General features: G+C 39.0%; 1 protein-coding gene across 1 annotated transcript in view; it reads left to right on the top strand.

Annotated features, from left to right (window-relative positions):
• The first annotated feature begins 2,544 nt into the window (after positions 1–2,544).
• Positions 2,545–12,808, top strand: part of PDE5A (phosphodiesterase 5A) — a 138,789-nt gene continuing 128,525 nt past the window's right edge. The window contains exon 1 of the mRNA XM_074823580.1: positions 2,545–2,766. The gene's annotated coding sequence lies outside the window, so the exon portion shown is untranslated. The remainder of the gene's footprint in view (positions 2,767–12,808) is intronic.

Raw genomic sequence — 12,808 nt, 5'->3', positions numbered from 1 at the left:
TCTGAGCAAAACCACTGAATGCAACAAAGGGGTTGTGACAGTCCATATAGTCTCTGCCTGACTCCTGGTTTCTCTCTTGTCATCATATTCGTAGCAACAGCTAAAGGGATAAGTTTAACTGTGTTGATAGATGGCCTGGAAATGCAACAGATGAGACAAGCTAACAAAAAGCACTATCCTAGCTTCTGAACAAAAGGAAGATTGCATTCAAGGAGTTGTTATATTCTGAGTCCATTTGTAATTAATTAAATTTTTCCATCATCTTCATTGCAACTTAAGGGTGTCCGGAAGAGACTGATTTCAACAAGGTCTCTGTGTTTGTTTTATAACCTAGTTCTCCACTGAGTTCAAACCCAAAGTACTTTAGATAGTAGAATATGTATTATTTCAATAATATATAAGCATGTTTTTAATTCTTTGGTGAAATGACACACTTGCCCTCTATGATGAGTACTGCCTGAGAAAAGCTGGGCTATCTTAGCCCATTTTCACTGTTTAGGTTTTGCAGTTTTCAGCAGTCCCTCCAAAGCCAGCTAAAAGCAACCAAAGATCTCCCTACAAGTAGTTCCTCAGCCAACCATATTGTATAATATTTTTAATGCCAACAAAAATAGGAGTGATTAGTCAGATGACATTGAGGTAGACCTAACTCCATAATGTGTTAAAAAATAATTACCAACATCACTTCTGAGATTATGAACAAAATCATTTTACATGAAGCTAAGAAAGCATGCAACACAACCTAGAATGCCAGAAAATGTTTTGCAGCACTTGCAAAATATGACCACTGTTCTGTAATGGATGGGGGTTTTTTGTTTAGTGAAAAAGAAGAAGGAAATTTTTTCATAGTTTAATGACCGCCAAACAAATTTGCTACATGCTGAGAAACATCTTGGAAAGAGTTAAGCAAAATTAACAACTTTAAAAGTGTTGATTACACTTTCCAGAATTTATTTTCTGTATCTTTAAAAATTATATATGATCTACAAACACTTTTTTCATATCTTCCAATAGCATCCAGGTAGCTAATAAATAAATGCTACATACATGACATTCAACTCCACCACTGGAACCCACTTATCAGGTCCTATAGCATCCAGTTCTGTTCAAGGATCTTGCCTGTCTACCAAGTTATCTTTTATTAGAATGAAACAGAATGGACATATCTTGACCCTTTCCTTTAGTTTTTATGTGACTTTTAAAAGGTGATTGGGATACTGACAGTTTAGTCTGCCTAATTATTTCATTACATACTTTAGTCTTCAAATATGTCAAACTTCAACCAGTCAGGTTGAAATTTCTTCTTCTTGGTCTCTGGAATTTTTTAATTTTTTTTTAAAGTTTAATAGAAATAGTTCAGCCATTTTTGGAACAAACTTAGTGAAGGATGGTTTTGCCAACATTCATATTTTTCATCTGTTTTCTGAAGAGCCATAATGATTTATAACAGGAGCTTGAAATCTGGCAGCAAGACAACCCTCAAGTTAGAACGGTATCTTTTTTGTCCCCAGGAAAATCCATTCTTATTTAGCTGGATTAAGAGTTACAGAAAAATTCCAGTTGCTATTTACAAAACAGAAACTGTTACATTTTGATTTTCTGAACGTTTCAACAGGAACATGCAAGCCCTGAAGTCAGCTGAGCCTCCTGACCTGAGCAGGTACTACACACCTGAAGGTACATCTCAGGACAGCTTTAACTTGAACTCTGTTGTTTTCTTACAGCAGAACTATGACATCAACAATAAAAAAGTATAATAGAAAAGTTAACAAGAAAAAGTTAATTAGAAATTAGTTGGGTATTAAACACTTAACACTATTTATACACTGTAAGACAGCATTAGAGTCTTTTAAGCTCAGCCTGTATAATAATTTCCCTAGAATTTAAGGGCTTTTTCTTCAGCTGTTGTAACTCAGCTCTATTAATATCAGTGGAGTAACATTAGTTTGCCCTGACTAATATTCTTTAGTTAAGCAGCCAAGCAAATAAAATCATTTCAGCTGTGCTTTTAAAGTCATTCCCAAATATCATCTGAAAGGCTCCTTCAGTGCAAAAAAAACCCCAAACACGGCACCCCGGTGTAGGGCACGGCCCTGAACTGGCTACACATTCCAAACTGCGGGTCAATAGGAGTTTCACAAGGGTACCCCAGGTCACTGCTTCCTCACAGCAACTTCAGAGGGAGGGGAAAAAAGGGGTTGAAAAACATTCCAGATTTCAGCAGAGTTTTTCTAGCTGTGCAGACAGAGAAGTCACTGAAATGTCCGGAGGGACAGCCTTAGCAAGCCTGTGACCTTCTATGACAAACTGGACTATGGTATTTCAGAAGGGATTTGGTCGGGATTGTTAAACTTGTGCCAAAGAGAACCACTTCTTGGATTTTTTCAATCAAGTAGCACTATATTTGGACTGGAAACAGCCTGTAGGATGAGCAGGAATAACCATTAGAAGGCAAGTGAAAAGTTTCAAGCAGATACTACAGTCAAGGAAGAAACAACTTGAACGTATCTGGGCACGTTTCCATACTGACTCAAGCAACACTTTTTCCCATGACATCAGATTCAAAACAAACAATATATTATAGTCCATATGTTGATTAAAGAAAACCCAAGCAGTGCAGAGTCATGCACCAGCCTACCGAACACCGTCTGAACAAAAGCTGGATTGCTTGCAAGCCATGGAAGTTAAACAAATAAAAAGCCCCAAGTTTTCAGGATAAGGAGCCTGGGTAAGACATCTCAGCAAGATGAGGTTGTGAATACTGAGGTAAGATTGAAAGCAAACTGCCTAGATAGAAGTTATACAGTCTAACTAGATGACAAGTACAATAAGTGGAACAGTGCTTTGAATATGCAGCAGTCATAAGGCTCAGAAAACTGTAAAGCTGGTTGTAGATAACATGCTTAGAGAACCTGGATTTCTCTACCTACCTGAAGTCATATTGCATTTGCATGAGAAACTTGGGATACAGAATGGTTTGCAGTCAGAGCTCAGAAGATTTTTTGGCAGATTAAACATGTTCCCAATAAGATAATGCTGAGGATAAACATGCAAGAGAAATATATAAATGCTGTTTTCACAGTAATGCTGCTTTCTTAGAACTGACCGTATTTTAAGGGAAGAAAGCTAGAATGCAATCCTCACGAGACGCCAACACAATCTATCAAGAACAGTCAGTAAATCACACCATTTAGCAATTTAAAATTACATGATACATTTTAAAATTCAAAACAAAACCAAAATCATGTTCTACAGGAGAAAGAGGCACTTGCTAAGCATAGCATATTGATGCTCTTTACAAGAGAATTGGGAATTGCACTCTTACGTTAACATGTCTTACGTTAACATGGCCTAATAACAGTAATTCTTACTGCATACAGCTATATTCACTGAGATATTTTATCAGACCTTGAATTATCTGATCAGTTGATCCTGTGTAATAAGAAACAGGAGGCCACCATTGTTCTTTCTCACAGAATTTAATAAATCAAAGTTAGTAAAGAGCCCTGTCAAATGAGAACAAATTTGACTAGGAGGATAAAGTAGGTTGCTAAATTTCAAACGTGTTTTATCAAAATGATTTAAGTTCATAGGACTAATAGCCACAGCTAATCATGAAATAAAATGTTGTATTATTGTCCATTAAAGTGGAGGAACTTAGGTTTATAGAGGTATAAAGGGAAAATAACATTTCTTTTGTTTGTACAGTACTGAACACATTCACAAGAAACAAGAAATACCTTGTTCAGTAGCCAGACCTCTGAAAACTCAGTTCACTTACAGATTTTTTTTTTCTTTTGTTTTAAATGATGGGTATAGTTAAAGGAGTGGCTTTCTAGTTTTGTACATCTATCTTCATTCCCTTACACTGTTTCCAAATGCTTCAATCCAGGAATCACTATTGTTAGTGTCAAACTACATAGTGAAAGTCTCAGCTAAAAAAATATGTATGTAAACAAATTTGGCAACCATAATTCTTTGCCATTCAATTTGGATCTCTGCAGCTATTTACTTCAAGACAGATTCTTGTCTATAGACATATACAGGTAACAACAGACTTAATTAATCCCAGGTATTGTCAAGAAGAGGCATAGAAATGTGCTGCTTCCAAGTAACAGTGCTCCTCCCAACACAGTCACCACAGCAATTATCTGTCAAGATGATCATCAGGATCCTTAATATTAACTATTATGTCACACATCTCTATGTGCTTTATTCTACATCTGCCACAGTTATTTGGAACATACGGTGTTTTAAAAGTTGAATATTACTGCCAGTTGAGGTGTTAACATCTGCATATTGCTCTTGCACTGATCTTCAGTGCCTAACTCCCCCCTAAAAAAACTTAACAGTTTTTTTCCACATATCTCCTGATTCTGCTTTGCAGGAAGTAATGGTGATATGTTGGCCAAATATGTTGCATAAAGATCACAAGGGTTTTGAGGAGGAAGAATTTTACATCTTTATAAAATTAGTTGGATTATAAGTATGGTCTGTAGGTCCAATCTGAAACCACAGGCATAGAAATTAAGAACCTGCCATCATTCCGTACCCACATGCAAGTTACACTGGGTATAGTGCATGTGAACACTTTTTTACAAGTCTAACTAAGTAAAAAAAGTAATAACACTGGGTCTTTAACAGCTTACCTTAAAATACAGTTAACAGTAATCTGGCTTTCACTCATCAGTTTATAAGTCTATCCCATAGGTTCAAGAAATTCTAGAAGAAAAAAGTAGAGTGGGTCTGGTAGCCTTAACTAATCCTTATGAAGTCATTAATGCTAAGCTGAGGAAAGCAAACATGGGTAGTCTGACAACTACCAGGCATGTTAGTTATCTTTCAGCCCTTGCACTTGATTTTAAGTTGAGGCAGTACCTTCCCTGCAGCATGCAGAGAAGGGAGTGCAACAAGGTACAACTGGGAAGAAACATTCTGAACCTGATGACATATACTTGTGTGTAAGACTAAGTAGTTATTTACGCTTTGAACAGCACTACATTTCTCATCTTCAGTGCCTAATTCCTAACATACAGTCAAAGGATACAGAGACAGACGTGATGCAGTGTAAGGTTGCACTTATTGCATTGTAGTGAGTAGCGTTGTATCCATTCCATAGAAAAAACCCTACCTTTACAGAATAACATTTGATTAAATAAGTAGGGTCTTGATTAGGGTCAATATAAAGCACTGATGTCACTATTGCAAACACTTTGTAGGAGCTTTTTCTATATTCATATTTTAAACTCAGGCAAGTAACATCTGCTTATGTAAGTTAATTACAAACACTTCAGCTACACAGATCATAGTTTCCACATTTTACCTAGCTGTTCTGTGAAACTTAGTGTAACATGCCAGCATTTTTTTAATAGAAAAACCAGATATTTTCACATTTACTTAGTATATTCTATACACATAATTGCTTTTAAGATAATATTTATTTTAGTTTATGAAAAGCAATTGAATGGCATAGTAGATTATCATTAAGCACTGGGCAAAAAGTGTTCTGCTGGACTGAACCAGCTGTCGAACATGTCTTTTCAAAAATCTTGAAAGCCGTGTTAACTGCTACATCTTAGTTTTCATGTACCTCAGCAGTTCTTTGTTCTGGCTGACAGTGTAAACTATGAAATGACTGTTCTTTCAATATTCAGAGTTTTACCATAGCCAAGAAGTCCTGGAATTGTAATAGTGTATTCTTTGGGGTATATTCAACATTAAACTAAATCTCCAAATGTTTCTTGGCTCACCCGCCATTAACTGGACCTTGAACTTACCATTTGTATTCAATGGCGGGGGGTAGCACTGCCATCTGTTTTTACAAATGTTTTCCATTGCCTCTGCATAGCTGACAGAACATTAGGAGAAGGTTAAGTTCTCTTTATGAACCACCAAGAATTCCTTGAGTCTTCAGAAATCTCATCAGAACATAGCTAAGAAGCTAATTGTAAATCTGTTTGTAAAGGATTCTAGTTGTCATGAGCTGCAGGTCTTAAAATCTTCCTAGATCTTATCACTTGTTCTCCGAGCATCTGCTTACTCTTCATTCCTTTAGGTCAAAAAATCTTTACTGTGTGGAAAATCATAGCTGCAGGCATTCCAGGAAAAAAAAAAAAAAAAAGCCAAGCCAGTATCACTTCTGTCTTCTGCACTTTGTTTTAAATACAGAGCACAAACCAGTTGTAACTGTGGATGTTAAAGAAAAGCAGTTGTGCAAAGTCAGGTTTTTTTATTCAAACCAGCAATCCATAAACAGACTTTGAAGAACAGGACTTTATCTTTCTTACAGTAAAGCTAAATAAAAACTGTCTGTTTAGAGTTGTTAGTTTCAGGTGCAATTTTAATAGCTTTGGCACAACAATAGGAAAATATGACATCTCTGAACTCTAATATTCAGTGCCAATAAGCTCTTATTTAGCCTGCAAGAGATTTTGATAATTAGATGTATTTTTAATAGTAGTTTCATAGCAGAAAAGCATTAAAATTACTTGTTTCTTGAAAGCTAATCATATGCAGAAGCTTCATTTCACAGAATGGTTGAGGTTGGAAGGAACCTCAGGAGGTCGCCTGGTCCAAGCTCCCTGGCTCAAGTAGGGCCACCTAAAGCCCAGGACCATGTCCAAATGGCTTTTGAATATCTCCAATGATAGAGACTCCACAGCCTCTCTGGGCAACCTGTGCCAGCATTTGATCACCTTCACAGTTAAAAAAGTGTTTCCTGATATTCACAGGGAACCTCCTATGTTTCAGATTGTGCCCATTGCCTCTGGTCCTGACACTGGGTACCAAGGAAAAGAGACTGGCTCGGTCTTCTTACCACCCTCCCTGCAGCTATTTGTAGATATTGACAAGGCCTCCCTGAGTCTTCCCCTCTCTAGCCTGAGCAGTCCCAGCTCTCTCAACCTGTCCTCATAGGAGAGATGCTCCAGTCCCTTAATCATCTTAGTCGTCCTTCACTAGACTCTTCCCTCATGGCCGCTGCCCCTCCCCCACAAAGGGAGTGAAATACAAAGCCCCGGGGCTGAGATAAGGAGAGGTTTAATACAACAGTGCAACAGCAACACAACAAACAACAACAATAAGAATAACGGTAATAACAATGAACAGAGCAAGGTATGTACCGATACAGCAGTGAGAGGACTGACTGCACAAACCCACGCGCTCACCGAATCTTCCCGTGCTATGGCGCCAGGATGTGACGTCAGCATGGTATCCGAATAACCCGGCTAGAGCTTCCCTCCCACTGCTGGGGAAACTTAACCCTATCCTAGCTGAACCAGGACAGCTCCACATCTCTCTTCTACTGGGGAGGCCAGAACTGGACCTTGCGCTCCAGGGGTGGCCTCACCAGTGCTGAGTAGAGGGCAAGGGTCACCTCCCTTGACTTGCTGGTGACACTCCTCCTAGTGCAGCCCAGGACACCATTTGCTGCCTTTGCCACAGGGGCACGTTGGTGCCTCACGTTCAGCTTGGTGTCCACCCCAGGACCCCCAGCTCCTTTTCTGCAAAGTTGCTTTCCAGCTGGTTGACCCCAGCATGTCCTGGTACCTGGGGTTGTTCCTCCCCAGGTGCAGGACTTTGCATTTGCCTTTGTTGAATTTCATGAGGTTCCTGTTGGCCCATTTCTCCAGCCTGTAAACACTTTCTAAAACAATGTGCAACGCTATAGCTCTTGGGCAGGAAAGTTAGCACACATCAGTTAAATTTAATTTATCTTCCCAGTGAAGCCAGCTCATGGCTTGGAAACCTGGGTATCTGCTAGGTTTTCTTCTCTATTAGGTCAAAGTCTAATTTCACCTCAGTTGTTAGATCTACAACATGCAGGTCTGCATAGCCCTCAGTACCTCAAGACAATAGTATATCAGCATTAAGAGATGAACTATACATTGTGTTACTTCCTCTGGAACTGAGCTAATTGCTTGCAAGATATAGGAATAAAATTATTTTATTTTCTATTCCTTTTCAATGTAGAATTAGCCATTTATATTGTAATGATCTGGTCTTCTCTCTTCTATCTCTAGTAGTAGCTAGAAATAGATTATTTGCATAGGCTTGCACTCCAAGGTAGCACACACCAGCTTCTTGAAGAGATGCTTCACTGGTATCTCTCTCAAAAGCACAGGGTCAAACTTATCCCCAGATTTGAAAGGACATAAATTTACTCCTGACTGACAGGGACCATGAAGATTTCCTGCCCTTCTTTATATTATGGAATATGCCTCCAATTTTGGAGATTACCAAAATCCCAGTTGCTTAAGCAAACCTGGCCTCTTGGATAGAGATATTAACCTGACTCAGTGTCTTAAAGTGTGATCTTATTCTCCAAAATAAGTATGCACGTTTGGTGCTTTAGGGCTGCCTTACACTTTTGTCAGATATATTTAAATTACAACTTGAAAGGTATTTCTTTATTTCAGCCCAGCAAGATTCTAGCCTGGATGCTGAAAATCAAGCTTGATCCCTTCTGGTTGATATGCTGTCACCAGTAATAAGAATTCAGTGGTATGTAGACTTGTAATGCCTCAGGTAGATGTAGTTGGCTGGAATTCAGTGAAAATACAATTTATCTCCTTGTTTCCTTGCTTTGCAGGGCTAGTAGAACAAAAACCTGTGTTTATATTTATCACTAAACAGATGTGATGATACATATATAAGTAGGCAGTCAGGTAAGAAAAAAATCATTTTTATATTGTCATAGTTCAGAGAAATAAGCCCAGTTTTGAGTAGCCCCAAATTTAGTTTGCCTGTGTGAACCATTAGAGACAGGGGGCAGACACAGCAGGAACAACAATAAGTCTTTGCTCTTTCTTCACACACAGGTACAAGATGCACACAGGATAGAGCACATATCTATGGACCAGTGCTTCTTACTGCCTAGATATCATGCTGCATCACAGAGTCACTCACATTTCCATTGCTGTGTCTGGTGTTGGTTGCATAGAGAAATACAAAGAGTGGGGAATATCAAAGGAAGTGATGCCCACTTATGCATCCTAGAAACTTTTCACCAGAATTAGTTTAGGTAGCAGTGGTAGGTACTGCCATCAATACTCCCGCTTTACTCACCAGGCTGAGACAGCACATCCATGCCTCACTCTGCCATGGCCCTACCCCATAAGCCAAGGCTGGGTGTTGTCAGCACCCACAGCAGAGCTGGGAGAAAGGCTGCTGAGCTCTTCCCTGCTGTGAGGTCAATGGCTCCACTGAGTCTCTTTCCAAGCCACTGCTGTCAAACAGTGATTGCTCACCTTAAGACATTTAGTCTGCAGCTCACCTATACAATTTCAGAGGCCAGATTGAGAGCTGGCATCATTGCATATATGTCATGGTTTAACCCCATCCAGCAACTAAACACCATGCAGCCTCTCACTCACTCCTCCCCCCTCCCAGTGGGATGGGGAGGAGAATCGAAAAAAAAAGTAAAAATCACAGGTTGAGATAAGAACAGTTGAATAGATAAAGGAAAATCTTCGCACACAAACAAAGAAAACCAAGGAATTACTTTCACTACTTCCCATCAGCAGGCAGATGCTAAGTCATCTCTAGGAAAGCAGGGCTCCATCACGTGTTACAGTTACTTGGGAAAACAAACATCATCATGCGTAATGGTTACTTGGGAAGACAAACATCATCACTCTGAATGTCCCCCCTTCCTTCTCCTTCCCCCAGCTTTATATGCTGAGCATGACACCGTATGGTCTGGGATATCCCTTGGGTCAGCTGTCCTGGCTGTGTTCCCTCCCGGCTTCTTGTGCACCCCCAGCCTGCTTGCTGGTGGGGTGGGGTGAAAAGCAGACAAGGCCTTGACTCTGTGTAAGCACTGCTCAGCAGTAACTAAAACATCCCTGAATTATCAACACTGTTTTCAGCACAAATCCAAAACACAGCCCTGTACTAGCTACCATGAAGAAAATCAACTCTACTTCAGCCAAAACCAGCACAGTATAACAATTTAAAAGTGTCTATATGACACCAGCAGTAAATAAATGGTTTACAAGTCTCTACTTTGAGATCAAGTAGAGCCTAAATAAAAATTTCTTTATTCTGTTTATTGTTCCATTTTTATGGAAGGGTGTTAATCACCATTATAAGAATGACACTGTTCTTTAATTTCTCAGGAATATTTTTTCTTTCATAGGAAACACTACTAGGAGTCAGTAACAGGCTGGCTCTGTCTGGGGTGATTTGGGATTTGCCTTCCCAGTTTCAGACTTCCCTCATACTTACTGCAGCCCAGTCAGTTCTCATGTAGTTTTCTGTCCATCTGCTCTGCTAGTGGATTACTTCAGTCTCCCCAAGCTTCACTTGCATCTTACCTTGCCCCTGAATTTTTACTATTGCATTACCTCTTTCTTTACAATCCAATCCTGTCTCTTAGCCATTGAATTACTTAATCTTTTAACTTAAAACTACATGCTTATGTTTAGATTATGGCTGTACAATCAAAAGCCTCAGCATTTTCTCCTTGAAAGGGAAGGAGGGAAGGTGAAAGAAGCCCAAGAAGCACTGTTGTGTGCCAACACCAACAAATTGCTGTTAACCTCATCTTTCACTGGAGCAAAGATGGATGAACCAGAGCAAAGTCTTTTGGTTCAGGGGACAGAGTTGGAGCCTAAATAAGTGTATGAGCACAGCCCAAAAGTGGTTTTAAGCAGAGGATACATGCTAACATTTCAGTAAAAAGTTAAATGGCACCATCAGAGTTACATCCATTCTACACAGTTAAGGAGACTGTCTTAAGCAGTAAAACACAAGATTTCTGCAGAAGTCTAGCATAACATTCATTTCTGTATCTGAGGCTTGCACAGTATCAGACTTCCATGACAAATAAGAATGAAAGACTTCAGATATATGCAGCAAAGTTCTGGTGTAATTTGATCTTCCCTCTACAAGCAAGGAATAATACATACACCTGCAAGTATTTCAGACTAAAAATAAGAAGCATTTTTAATAAATGTTTCTCATCATTTCCAGAAGATTTTTTTTTTGTGTGTGGCCATGACATCATCATAAGGGAGACTTAAAACCTAGTTCTTAAAGCTACTTATTTGGGCCCTGGAATTGGTTTCATCCAGCCTAAGTACCAACTTCAGCATCACGAGTATAAGGTTCTGCCTACATGCATCTCTACAAGACTTGATCCACTGACCCATACATATATACATATGTGCACGTACATAACCCTGAACATTCATCTTTTCAACCCTCTCATGCCACTGCTTTATGTGCAGTCTTTCTCCTTACTTGGCAAACTCCAGACATAGTAACAATTATCTGAGACTCTCAGAAAGCCACCTAACAATATTATTTATCTGCTATTCCTGTTCGTCCTTTTTTAGCTCATGTCTTGTATTTTCATAGGGATGGTCCAAGTGAAGTCTCAGGCACCAGTTTTGAAGATTAAGAATAATTTTACTGGTACCAAACTAAACAGAACATCTGTCTAAAAACAGTTTCTTAACAGAAATAAATTCTGTCTTCCTATTCTTTGAATATGTACTTTCAGCCTCTTCGTAGAATCATGAGAATCAAGGGAGCTTGATGACGATTGCCAGTTATGATATTAATAAAACAAAGTAAGAATCCAGAAAAAGTAGTAATGAAAAGCTACAGTTCATCTTGAATTTTAAAGTGAGCTTTCCTAATTTCTGTGGAAAATATATAATAACCAGGCACAAATGGCCTTCCATAAATCACCTCACAAGATGTGCATTTAAAATATTTGGTTTTGAACTGAAGCTAAATAATGAATTTAAGCTACCAGTACAAGAAAAGAAAGGAAAGCTGAAAAATTAGGTTACCCTGCTAAGTGAGCTCCTTAAGTCTGAATAGATGAATCACATTAGCATGGGAAAAGTACTACTGTACAATTCATGTTGCATGTGACAAGATGTCCTACCTATGATTCATGTTGCATGCCACAGAGCCATTGTGCACATGTACAAACCAAATGCAAGACATGCAATTAGATTCAAAATACTTGGTTTCAGATCTGTTTCAGATGTAAAATTTATCCATGTAGAAGTAGCCTTTTTACAGGCTGGACTGCTACTAACTGACTGTAACAAAAAAACCCCAAACCCCACAACAGAAGAACAATGTTCCATATCCTTTTCACATGAAGCATTTAGGTACCTGGCCATACTGTCTATATGTGCAGCCCTGTATCACACTGTATATATACCAGAAGTCTGTCTGAAGGATCCTGAGAGATTCCCAGCCTTAACCTGGCAATCACTTACCCTACCAAGGCACAGTGGAAAGGTTTTGATCTTTCCAGATGCATCAGTTCCTCCTGTGCCATCCTATGATGCTCTCTGAAGAATTTTAATAGCTTCCAGATGTTGGCTCATGGGGTGCTGACACAACTCTTGTACAATTATAGTATCATGCAACAATATTATGAGAAGGATCAGAAACACAGAAGAATTTTACAGCATTTGGAAGCCTTAGATGAAAAGAACAACAAAATATGATGCTGCTTGTAACGCTTTACTTGTTCAGCATTACTGCCTAGGAGCCATCAAGGCTTGGGTACTACTTCTTTGAAGCCTTTTAGATCAACAATCAATCAAATGGGTTCTCACTTTATTAGTTTTCTCACATGTGAGGAGGACAACAGGGTGTATAGGCTGTGGGTAACTGGAAAACTGCTTCTATGCATAGAGGGTACTGGAGTTCTTTAAATACTATTTGGCTATGGTGTGGCAGCTAGATGAGATATTAGCTCCATGAATTTAAGTAAATCTGGGCATCATTTATAGTTTTACTATCATCTAGTGCCACTTTCCTCGAGACGCATTTTTTC

Source organism: Strix aluco, chromosome 4 (assembly GCF_031877795.1).
Source record: "Strix aluco isolate bStrAlu1 chromosome 4, bStrAlu1.hap1, whole genome shotgun sequence".
NCBI lineage: Eukaryota > Metazoa > Chordata > Aves > Strigiformes > Strigidae > Strix > Strix aluco.
This window is presented reverse-complemented; position numbering and strand designations above follow the sequence as displayed.